This window comes from Triturus cristatus, chromosome 10, assembly GCF_964204655.1.
Source record: "Triturus cristatus chromosome 10, aTriCri1.1, whole genome shotgun sequence".
Classification (NCBI taxonomy): Eukaryota; Metazoa; Chordata; class Amphibia; order Caudata; family Salamandridae; genus Triturus; species Triturus cristatus.
The window spans coordinates 955586678-955599570 of NC_140593.1; the positions used below are offsets into that span (position 1 = coordinate 955586678).

General features: G+C 39.5%; 1 long non-coding RNA gene across 1 annotated transcript; it reads right to left on the bottom strand.

Moving 5' to 3' along the window:
* Positions 1 to 1330: 1330 nt before the first annotated feature.
* On the bottom strand, positions 1331 to 6627 carry LOC146796310 (uncharacterized). Its single transcript, XR_014969595.1, has 3 exons — positions 5770 to 6627; positions 3429 to 4543; positions 1331 to 2201 (listed from the first exon to the last, which is right to left on the bottom strand). It is a non-coding gene; the product is annotated as an uncharacterized LOC146796310 (long non-coding RNA).
* Positions 6628 to 12893: the final 6266 nt, after the last annotated feature.

The following is a 12893-nucleotide window of genomic DNA, read 5'->3' on the forward strand; positions in this document are numbered from 1 at the left end:
ATTTCCAAAGTAATGTAACAACAAAAAACAGATCTTTATAAAGCATTGATAATTAATACTATGGAGTCTGTAATATTGTGAAAATCCACAGATCATTAAGAATTCTAAACTCAATTTTATTTTCCACCTAGCATACTCTCAATCCTAGGTCTTATTTGCTACCCCTCTCGAGACAACTCTAGCACCTATATTAGGACGTAGATAAAAAGATCTCATGGCCAGTCGAGTGACAGCATACCCTTCTCACTGAAAATCTTTTAGGTTATGGTACACCACTAGCAAATAAGTTATCTGATAAGTTGAGGTAGGAAGGTTTATGCTACGGTTAGTGGGAATAATAAAAACTATGAATAACAGATTCTAACATCTTCGTTTTGCACATCCCTATCAGCTAACCTATGGAGAACTCAAGAATGTTAGGATCGATCACACCTTCAAACAAATGTAGGAGCCTCAAATAATGCCCTAGTTTCTTTCATCTCAGAATGTTAATCTTCAGTTGGGCATCCTGTCTGGCCTGCTACCCATTTCAATACCATGATAAATATATTCCATTGTATGCTAGGCAATTGATTGTCCCTCATGTCAGATGACATCCTCCTGTAGCTTTATCATGTTAGGGCACCACTTGACAAAGCGACCAGGGGACGATTACGAAGGAGAATGAGACCTCAGCAATTACGCGCAATATATCTATCTAAAATAAACACTGCAAGGCAAGTAGTAGGAGGTGTAATGGCAATGTCCTTTGCACCACTGAAAGCATTGGGCTCCTTTTGAAAGTTGGCTGGAGTTACAAGAACACAAGGTATCCTAAACAGAAATACATCTCTAGTACCAGAGTAACATGCAAAGTGCAGGGAACCACGTTAAATGAGCTTCCCTACATGTGAAACTAAGTCAATCGCTCTAACTTAAGAAAACTCATTCCAGCCTCAAAGAAAGTAATTTCCCCTGAGGAAATACTGCTAGCACAAGTCTCAAAAGAAAGTTTTCTTAGCCTTGTAGACATTCAAAGTGTTTGATAAACTATCATGACACTCATAGCGTCCTACACATTGCTACAGTCTTCACAAATTCAATTTATACTGAAGACCCTACTAAAAGGTACTGAAAACCGTCAGATGCGATGAACTTCTTTTAATGACAAGCAAACTGAGTAAATCATAGTTTGACTTACCATATAAATTGAAAACGGAGTAAAGAATGCTGATGGAGTTTTTTTTTATTTCGTCTCAGGAACGCAGTCATTCTCTTCTGCAACACTGCCTGCTGGTCATTCAATATATTCTGCAGATGAAAGGCTGATACACAAGTTTTTTTTTTTTTTGGTCTCAGTAATGCACGGAAATTCTCTTCTGCACACTGCCTCTGCTGGTCAATCAATATATTCTGCAGATGAAAGGCTGAGGAACGAGGTTTTTTTTTTGGGTCTCAGCAATGCAGGGAAATTCTCGTCTGCAAACTGCCTCTGCTGGTCACTCAATATATTCTGCAGATGAAAGGCTGAGGAACGAGGTTTTTTGGTCTCAGCAACGCAGGGAAATTCTCTTCTGCCCACTGCCTCTGCTGGTCACAATATAGTGTGCAGATGAAAGGCTGAGTAACAAGGTTTTTTTTGTTTTGTTTTTGGTCTCAGCAACGAAGGAAAATTCTCTTCTGCACACTGCCTCTGCTGGTCACTCAATATATTCTGCAGATGAAAGGCTGAGGAACGAGGTTTTTTTTTTTTTGGTCTCAGGAACGCAGAGTCATTCTCTTCTGCAACACTGCCTGCTGGTCATTCAATATATTCTGCAGATGAAAGGCTGATGAACAAGTTTTTTTTTTTTTTTTGGTCTCAGTAATGCACGGAAATTCTCTTCTGCACACTGCCTCTGCTGGTCACTCAATATATTCTGCAGATGAAAGGCTGAGGAACGAGGTTTTTTTTTTTGGGTCTCAGCAACGCAGGGAAATTTTCTTCTGCAAACTGCCTCAATATATTCTGCAGATGAAAGGCTGAGGAACGAGGTTCTGTTTTTTTTTTTTGGTCTCAACAATGCAGGGAAATTCTCTTCTGCACACTGCCTCTGCTGGTCACTCAATATATTCTGCAGATGAAAGGCTGAGGAACGAGGTTCTTTTGTTTTTTTTTTTGGTCTCAGCAACACATGGAAACTTGCTTCTGCACACTGCCTCTGCTGGTCATTCTATATATTCTGCAGATGGAAAAGTCCACTGTTAGTCAATTTTTAGAACTTGAATATTTCCAAAGTAATGTAACAACAAAAAACAGATCTTTATAAAGCATTGATAATTAATACTATGGAGTCTGTAATATTGTGAAAATCCACAGATCATTAAGAATTCTAAACTCAATTTTATTTTCCACCTAGCATACTCTCAATCCTAGGTCTTATTTGCTACCCCTCTCGAGACAACTCTAGCACCTATATTAGGACGTAGATAAAAAGATCTCATGGCCAGTCGAGTGACAGCATACCCTTCTCACTGAAAATCTTTTAGGTTATGGTACACCACTAGCAAATAAGTTATCTGATAAGTTGAGGTAGGAAGGTTTATGCTACGGTTAGTGGGAATAATAAAAACTATGAATAACAGATTCTAACATCTTCGTTTTTGCACATCCCTATCAGCTAACCTATAGAGAACTCAAGAATATTGGGATCGATCACACCTTCAAACAAATGTAGGAGCCTCAAATAATGCCCTAGTTTCTTTCATCTCAGAATGTTAATCTTCAGTTGGGCATCCTGTCTGGCCTGCTACCCATTTCAATACCATGATAAATATATTCCATTGTATGCTAGGCAATTGATTGTCCCTCATGTCAGATGACATCCTCCTGTAGCTTTATCGTGTTAGGGCACCACTTGACAAAGCGACCAGGGGACGATTACGAAGGAGAATGAGACCTCAGCAATTACGCGCAATATATCTATCTAAAATAAACACTGCAAGGCAAGTAGTAGGAGGTGTAATGGCAATGTCCTTTGCACCACTGAAAGCATTGGGCTCCTTTTGAAAGTTGGCTGGAGTTACAAGAACACAAGGTATCCTAAACAGAAATACATCTCTAGTACCAGAGTAACATGCAAAGTGCAGGGAACCACGTTAAATGAGCTTCCCTACATGTGAAACTAAGTCAATCGCTCTAACTTAAGAAAACTCATTCCAGCCTCAAAGAAAGTAATTTCCCCTGAGGAAATACTGCTAGCACAAGTCTCAAAAGAAAGTTTTCTTAGCCTTGTAGACATTCAAAGTGTTTGATAAACTATCATGACACTCATAGCGTCCTACACATTGCTACAGTCTTCACAAATTCAATTTATACTGAAGACCCTACTAAAAGGTACTGAAAACCGTCAGATGCGATGAACTTCTTTTAATGACAAGCAAACTGAGTAAATCATAGTTTGACTTACCATATAAATTGAAAACGGAGTAAAGAATGCTGATGGAGTTTTTTTTTATTTCGTCTCAGGAACGCAGTCATTCTCTTCTGCAACACTGCCTGCTGGTCATTCAATATATTCTGCAGATGAAAGGCTGATACACAAGTTTTTTTTTTTTTTGGTCTCAGTAATGCACGGAAATTCTCTTCTGCACACTGCCTCTGCTGGTCAATCAATATATTCTGCAGATGAAAGGCTGAGGAACGAGGTTTTTTTTTTGGGTCTCAGCAACGCAGGGAAATTCTCTTCTGCAAACTGCCTCAATATATTCTGCAGATGAAAGGCTGAGGAACGAGGTTCTTTTTTTTTTTTTTGGTCTCAGCAATGCAGGGAAATTCTCGTCTGCAAACTGCCTCTGCTGGTCACTCAATATATTCTGCAGATGAAAGGCTGAGGAACGAGGTTTTTTGGTCTCAGCAACGCAGGGAAATTCTCTTCTGCCCACTGCCTCTGCTGGTCACAATATAGTGTGCAGATGAAAGGCTGAGTAACAAGGTTTTTTTTGTTTTGTTTTTGGTCTCAGCAACGAAGGAAAATTCTCTTCTGCACACTGCCTCTGCTGGGCACTCAATATATTCTGCAGATGAAAGGCTGAGGAACGAGGTTTTTTTTTTTTTGGTCTCAGGAACGCAGAGTCATTCTCTTCTGCAACACTGCCTGCTGGTCATTCAATATATTCTGCAGATGAAAGGCTGATGAACAAGTTTTTTTTTTTTTTTTGGTCTCAGTAATGCACGGAAATTCTCTTCTGCACACTGCCTCTGCTGGTCACTCAATATATTCTGCAGATGAAAGGCTGAGGAACGAGGTTTTTTTTTTTGGGTCTCAGCAACGCAGGGAAATTCTCTTCTGCAAACTGCCTCAATATATTCTGCAGATGAAAGGCTGAGGAACGAGGTTCTTTTTTTTTTTTTTGGTCTCAACAATGCAGGGAAATTCTCTTCTGCACACTGCCTCTGCTGGTCACTCAATATATTCTGCAGATGAAAGGCTGAGGAACGAGGTTCTTTTGGTTTTTTTTTGGGTCTCAGCAGCACATGGAAACTTGCTTCTGCACACTGCCTCTGCTGGTCATTCTATATATTCTGCAGATGGAAAAGTCCACTGTTAGTCAATTTTTAGAACTTGAATATTTCCAAAGTAATGTAACAACAAAAAACAGATCTTTATAAAGCATTGATAATTAATACTATGGAGTCTGTAATATTGTGAAAATCCACAGATCATTAAGAATTCTAAACTCAATTTTATTTTCCACCTAGCATACTCTCAATCCTATGTCTTATTTGCTACCCCTCTCGAGACAACTCTAGCACCTATATTAGGACGTGGATAAAAAGATCTCATGGCCAGTCGAGTGACAGCATACCCTTCTCACTGAAAATCTTTTAGGTTATGGTACACCACTAGCAAATAAGTTATCTGATAAGTTGAGGTAGGAAGGTTTATGCTACGGTTAGTGGGAATAATAAAAACTATGAATAACAGATTCTAACATCTTCGTTTTGCACATCCCTATCAGCTAACCTATGGAGAACTCAAGAATGTTAGGATCGATCACACCTTCAAACAAATGTAGGAGCCTCAAATAATGCCCTAGTTTCTTTCATCTCAGAATGTTAATCTTCAGTTGGGCATCCTGTCTGGCCTGCTACCCATTTCAATACCATGATAAATATATTCCATTGTATGCTAGGCAATTGATTGTCCCTCATGTCAGATGACATCCTCCTGTAGCTTTATCATGTTAGGGCACCACTTGACAAAGCGACCAGGGGACGATTACGAAGGAGAATGAGACCTCAGCAATTACGCGCAATATATCTATCTAAAATAAACACTGCAAGGCAAGTAGTAGGAGGTGTAATGGCAATGTCCTTTGCACCACTGAAAGCATTGGGCTCCTTTTGAAAGTTGGCTGGAGTTACAAGAACACAAGGTATCCTAAACAGAAATACATCTCTAGTACCAGAGTAACATGCAAAGTGCAGGGAACCACGTTAAATGAGCTTCCCTACATGTGAAACTAAGTCAATCGCTCTAACTTAAGAAAACTCATTCCAGCCTCAAAGAAAGTAATTTCCCCTGAGGAAATACTGCTAGCACAAGTCTCAAAAGAAAGTTTTCTTAGCCTTGTAGACATTCAAAGTGTTTGATAAACTATCATGACACTCATAGCGTCCTACACATTGCTACAGTCTTCACAAATTCAATTTATACTGAAGACCCTACTAAAAGGTACTGAAAACCGTCAGATGCGATGAACTTCTTTTAATGACAAGCAAACTGAGTAAATCATAGATTGACTTACCATATAAATTGAAAACGGAGTAAAGAATGCTGATGGAGTTTTTTTTTATTTCGTCTCAGGAACGCAGTCATTCTCTTCTGCAACACTGCCTGCTGGTCATTCAATATATTCTGCAGATGAAAGGCTGATAAACAAGTTTTTTTTTTTTTTTGGTCTCAGTAATGCACGGAAATTCTCTTCTGCACACTGCCTCTGCTGGTCAATCAATATATTCTGCAGATGAAAGGCTGAGGAACGAGGTTTTTTTTTTGGGTCTCAGCAACGCAGGGAAATTCTCTTCTGCAAACTGCCTCAATATATTCTGCAGATGAAAGGCTGAGGAACGAGGTTCTTTTTTTTTTTTTTGGTCTCAGCAATGCAGGGAAATTCTCGTCTGCAAACTGCCTCTGCTGGTCACTCAATATATTCTGCAGATGAAAGGCTGAGGAACGAGGTTTTTTGGTCTCAGCAACGCAGGGAAATTCTCTTCTGCCCACTGCCTCTGCTGGTCACAATATAGTGTGCAGATGAAAGGCTGAGTAACAAGGTTTTTTTTGTTTTGTTTTTGGTCTCAGCAACGAAGGAAAATTCTCTTCTGCACACTGCCTCTGCTGGGCACTCAATATATTCTGCAGATGAAAGGCTGAGGAACGAGGTTTTTTTTTTTTTGGTCTCAGGAACGCAGAGTCATTCTCTTCTGCAACACTGCCTGCTGGTCATTCAATATATTCTGCAGATGAAAGGCTGATGAACAAGTTTTTTGTTTTTTTTTGGTCTCAGTAATGCACGGAAATTCTCTTCTGCACACTGCCTCTGCTGGTCACTCAATATATTCTGCAGATGAAAGGCTGAGGAACGAGGTTTTTTTTTTTGGGTCTCAGCAACGCAGGGAAATTCTCTTCTGCAAACTGCCTCAATATATTCTGCAGATGAAAGGCTGAGGAACGAGGTTTTTTTTTTTTTGGTCTCAGGAACGCAGAGTCATTCTCTTCTGCAACACTGCCTGCTGGTCATTCAATATATTCTGCAGATGAAAGGCTGATGAACAAGTTTTTGGTTTTTTTTTTGGTGTCAGTAATGCACGGAAATTCTCTTCTGCACACTGCCTCTGCTGGTCACTCAATATATTCTGCAGATGAAAGGCTGAGGAACGAGGTTTTTTTTTTTGGGTCTCAGCAACGCAGGGAAATTCTCTTCTGCAAACTGCCTCAATATATTCTGCAGATGAAAGGCTGAGGAACGAGGTTCTGTTTTTTTTTTTTGGTCTCAACAATGCAGGGAAATTCTCTTCTGCACACTGCCTCTGCTGGTCACTCAATATATTCTGCAGATGAAAGGCTGAGGAACGAGGTTCTTTTGTTTTTTTTTTTGGTCTCAGCAACACATGGAAACTTGCTTCTGCACACTGCCTCTGCTGGTCATTCTATATATTCTGCAGATGGAAAAGTCCACTGTTAGTCAATTTTTAGAACTTGAATATTTCCAAAGTAATGTAACAACAAAAAACAGATCTTTATAAAGAATTGATAATTAATACTATGGAGTCTGTAATATTGTGAAAATCCACAGATCATTAAGAATTCTAAACTCAATTTTATTTTCCACCTAGCATACTCTCAATCCTAGGTCTTATTTGCTACCCCTCTCGAGACAACTCTAGCACCTATATTAGGACGTAGATAAAAACATCTCATGGCCAGTCGAGTGACAGCATACCCTTCTCACTGAAAATCTTTTAGGTTATGGTACACCACTAGCAAATAAGTTATCTGATAAGTTGAGGTAGGAAGGTTTATGCTACGGTTAGTGGGAATAATAAAAACTATGAATAACAGATTCTAACATCTTCGTTTTTGCACATCCCTATCAGCTAACCTATAGAGAACTCAAGAATATTGGGATCGATCACACCTTCAAACAAATGTAGGAGCCTCAAATAATGCCCTAGTTTCTTTCATCTCAGAATGTTAATCTTCAGTTGGGCATCCTGTCTGGCCTGCTACCCATTTCAATACCATGATAAATATATTCCATTGTATGCTAGGCAATTGATTGTCCCTCATGTCAGATGACATCCTCCTGTAGCTTTATCGTGTTAGGGCACCACTTGACAAAGCGACCAGGGGACGATTACGAAGGAGAATGAGACCTCAGCAATTACGCGCAATATATCTATCTAAAATAAACACTGCAAGGCAAGTAGTAGGAGGTGTAATGGCAATGTCCTTTGCACCACTGAAAGCATTGGGCTCCTTTTGAAAGTTGGCTGGAGTTACAAGAACACAAGGTATCCTAAACAGAAATACATCTCTAATACCAGAGTAACATGCAAAGTGCAGGAAACCACGTTAAATGAGCTTCCCTACATGTGAAACTAAGTCAATCGCTCTAACTTAAGAAAACTCATTCCAGCCTCAAAGAAAGTAATTTCCCCTGAGGAAATACTGCTAGCACAAGTCTCCAAAGAAAGTTTTCTTAGCCTTGTAGACATTCAAAGTGTTTGATAAACTATCATGACACTCATAGCGTCCTACACATTGCTACAGTCTTCACAAATTCAATTTATACTGAAGACCCTACTAAAAGGTACTGAAAACCGTCAGATGCGATGAACTTCTTTTAATGACAAGCAAACTGAGTAAATCATAGTTTGACTTACCATATAAATTGAAAACGGAGTAAAGAATGCTGATGGAGTTTTTTTTTATTTCGTCTCAGGAACGCAGTCATTCTCTTCTGCAACACTGCCTGCTGGTCATTCAATATATTCTGCAGATGAAAGGCTGATAAACAAGTTTTTTTTTTTTTTTGGTCTCATTAATGCACGGAAATTCTCTTCTGCACACTGCCTCTGCTGGTCAATCAATATATTCTGCAGATGAAAGGCTGAGGAACGAGGTTTTTTTTTTGGGTCTCAGCAACGCAGGGAAATTCTCTTCTGCAAACTGCCTCAATATATTCTGCAGATGAAAGGCTGAGGAACGAGGTTCTTTTTTTTTTTTTTGGTCTCAGCAATGCAGGGAAATTCTCGTCTGCAAACTGCCTCTGCTGGTCACTCAATATATTCTGCAGATGAAAGGCTGAGGAACGAGGTTTTTTGGTCTCAGCAACGCAGGGAAATTCTCTTCTGCCCACTGCCTCTGCTGGTCACAATATAGTGTGCAGATGAAAGGCTGAGTAACAAGGTTTTTTTTGTTTTGTTTTTGGTCTCAGCAACGAAGGAAAATTCTCTTCTGCACACTGCCTCTGCTGGTCACTCAATATATTCTGCAGATGAAAGGCTGAGGAACGAGGTTTTTTTTTTTTTGGTCTCAGGAACGCAGAGTCATTCTCTTCTGCAACACTGCCTGCTGGTCATTCAATATATTCTGCAGATGAAAGGCTGATGAACAAGTTTTTTTTTTTTTTTTGGTCTCAGTAATGCACGGAAATTCTCTTCTGCACACTGCCTCTGCTGGTCACTCAATATATTCTGCAGATGAAAGGCTGAGGAACGAGGTTTTTTTTTTTGGGTCTCAGCAACGCAGGGAAATTCTCTTCTGCAAACTGCCTCAATATATTCTGCAGATGAAAGGCTGAGGAACGAGGTTCTGTTTTTTTTTTTTGGTCTCAACAATGCAGGGAAATTCTCTTCTGCACACTGCCTCTGCTGGTCACTCAATATATTCTGCAGATGAAAGGCTGAGGAACGAGGTTCTTTTTTTTTTTTTTTTTGGTCTCAGCAACACATGGAAACTTGCTTCTGCACACTGCCTCTGCTGGTCATTCTATATATTCTGCAGATGGAAAAGTCCACTGTTAGTCAATTTTTAGAACTTGAATATTTCCGAAGTAATGTAACAACAAAAAACAGATCTTTATAAAGCATTGATAATTAATACTATGGAGTCTGTAATATTGTGAAAATCCACAGATCATTAAGAATTCTAAACTCAATTTTATTTTCCACCTAGCATACTCTCAATCCTATGTCTTATTTGCTACCCCTCTCGAGACAACTCTAGCACCTATATTAGGACGTAGATAAAAACATCTCATGGCCAGTCGAGTGACAGCATACCCTTCTCACTGAAAATCTTTTAGGTTATGGTACACCACTAGCAAATAAGTTATCTGATAAGTTGAGGTAGGAAGGTTTATGCTACGGTTAGTGGGAATAATAAAAACTATGAATAACAGATTCTAACATCTTCGTTTTTGCACATCCCTATCAGCTAACCTATAGAGAACTCAAGAATATTGGGATCGATCACACCTTCAAACAAATGTAGGAGCCTCAAATAATGCCCTAGTTTCTTTCATCTCAGAATGTTAATCTTCAGTTGGGCATCCTGTCTGGCCTGCTACCCATTTCAATACCATGATAAATATATTCCATTGTATGCTAGGCAATTGATTGTCCCTCATGTCAGATGACATCCTCCTGTAGCTTTATCGTGTTAGGGCACCACTTGACAAAGCGACCAGGGGACGATTACGAAGGAGAATGAGACCTCAGCAATTACGCGCAATATATCTATCTAAAATAAACACTGCAAGGCAAGTAGTAGGAGGTGTAATGGCAATGTCCTTTGCACCACTGAAAGCATTGGGCTCCTTTTGAAAGTTGGCTGGAGTTACAAGAACACAAGGTATCCTAAACAGAAATACATCTCTAGTACCAGAGTAACATGCAAAGTGCAGGGAACCACGTTAAATGAGCTTCCCTACATGTGAAACTAAGTCAATCGCTCTAACTTAAGAAAACTCATTCCAGCCTCAAAGAAAGTAATTTCCCCTGAGGAAATACTGCTAGCACAAGTCTCAAAAGAAAGTTTTCTTAGCCTTGTAGACATTCAAAGTGTTTGATAAACTATCATGACACTCATAGCGTCCTACACATTGCTACAGTCTTCACAAATTCAATTTATACTGAAGACCCTACTAAAAGGTACTGAAAACCGTCAGATGCGATGAACTTCTTTTAATGACAAGCAAACTGAGTAAATCATAGTTTGACTTACCATATAAATTGAAAACGGAGTAAAGAATGCTGATGGAGTTTTTTTTTATTTCGTCTCAGGAACGCAGTCATTCTCTTCTGCAACACTGCCTGCTGGTCATTCAATATATTCTGCAGATGAAAGGCTGATACACAAGTTTTTTTTTTTTTTGGTCTCAGTAATGCACGGAAATTCTCTTCTGCACACTGCCTCTGCTGGTCAATCAATATATTCTGCAGATGAAAGGCTGAGGAACGAGGTTTTTTTTTTGGGTCTCAGCAACGCAGGGAAATTCTCTTCTGCAAACTGCCTCAATATATTCTGCAGATGAAAGGCTGAGGAACGAGGTTCTTTTTTTTTTTTTTGGTCTCAGCAATGCAGGGAAATTCTCGTCTGCAAACTGCCTCTGCTGGTCACTCAATATATTCTGCAGATGAAAGGCTGAGGAACGAGGTTTTTTGGTCTCAGCAACGCAGGGAAATTCTCTTCTGCCCACTGCCTCTGCTGGTCACAATATAGTGTGCAGATGAAAGGCTGAGTAACAAGGTTTTTTTTGTTTTGTTTTTGGTCTCAGCAACGAAGGAAAATTCTCTTCTGCACACTGCCTCTGCTGGTCACTCAATATATTCTGCAGATGAAAGGCTGAGGAACGAGGTTTTTTTTTTTTTGGTCTCAGGAACGCAGAGTCATTCTCTTCTGCAACACTGCCTGCTGGTCATTCAATATATTCTGCAGATGAAAGGCTGATGAACAAGTTTTTTTTTTTTTTTTGGTCTCAGTAATGCACGGAAATTCTCTTCTGCACACTGCCTCTGCTGGTCACTCAATATATTCTGCAGATGAAAGGCTGAGGAACGAGGTTTTTTTTTTTGGGTCTCAGCAACGCAGGGAAATTTTCTTCTGCAAACTGCCTCAATATATTCTGCAGATGAAAGGCTGAGGAACGAGGTTCTGTTTTTTTTTTTTGGTCTCAACAATGCAGGGAAATTCTCTTCTGCACACTGCCTCTGCTGGTCACTCAATATATTCTGCAGATGAAAGGCTGAGGAACGAGGTTCTTTTGTTTTTTTTTTTGGTCTCAGCAACACATGGAAACTTGCTTCTGCACACTGCCTCTGCTGGTCATTCTATATATTCTGCAGATGGAAAAGTCCACTGTTAGTCAATTTTTAGAACTTGAATATTTCCAAAGTAATGTAACAACAAAAAACAGATCTTTATAAAGCATTGATAATTAATACTATGGAGTCTGTAATATTGTGAAAATCCACAGATCATTAAGAATTCTAAACTCAATTTTATTTTCCACCTAGCATACTCTCAATCCTAGGTCTTATTTGCTACCCCTCTCGAGACAACTCTAGCACCTATATTAGGACGTAGATAAAAAGATCTCATGGCCAGTCGAGTGACAGCATACCCTTCTCACTGAAAATCTTTTAGGTTATGGTACACCACTAGCAAATAAGTTATCTGATAAGTTGAGGTAGGAAGGTTTATGCTACGGTTAGTGGGAATAATAAAAACTATGAATAACAGATTCTAACATCTTCGTTTTGCACATCCCTATCAGCTAACCTATGGAGAACTCAAGAATGTTAGGATCGATCACACCTTCAAACAAATGTAGGAGCCTCAAATAATGCCCTAGTTTCTTTCATCTCAGAATGTTAATCTTCAGTTGGGCATCCTGTCTGGCCTGCTACCCATTTCAATACCATGATAAATATATTCCATTGTATGCTAGGCAATTGATTGTCCCTCATGTCAGATGACATCCTCCTGTAGCTTTATCATGTTAGGGCACCACTTGACAAAGCGACCAGGGGACGATTACGAAGGAGAATGAGACCTCAGCAATTACGCGCAATATATCTATCTAAAATAAACACTGCAAGGCAAGTAGTAGGAGGTGTAATGGCAATGTCCTTTGCACCACTGAAAGCATTGGGCTCCTTTTGAAAGTTGGCTGGAGTTACAAGAACACAAGGTATTCTAAACAGAAATACATCTCTAGTACCAGAGTAACATGCAAAGTGCAGGGAACCACGTTAAATGAGCTTCCCTACATGTGAAACTAAGTCAATCGCTCTAACTTAAGAAAACTCATTCCAGCCTCAAAGAAAGTAATTTCCCCTGAGGAAATACTGCTAGCACAAGTCT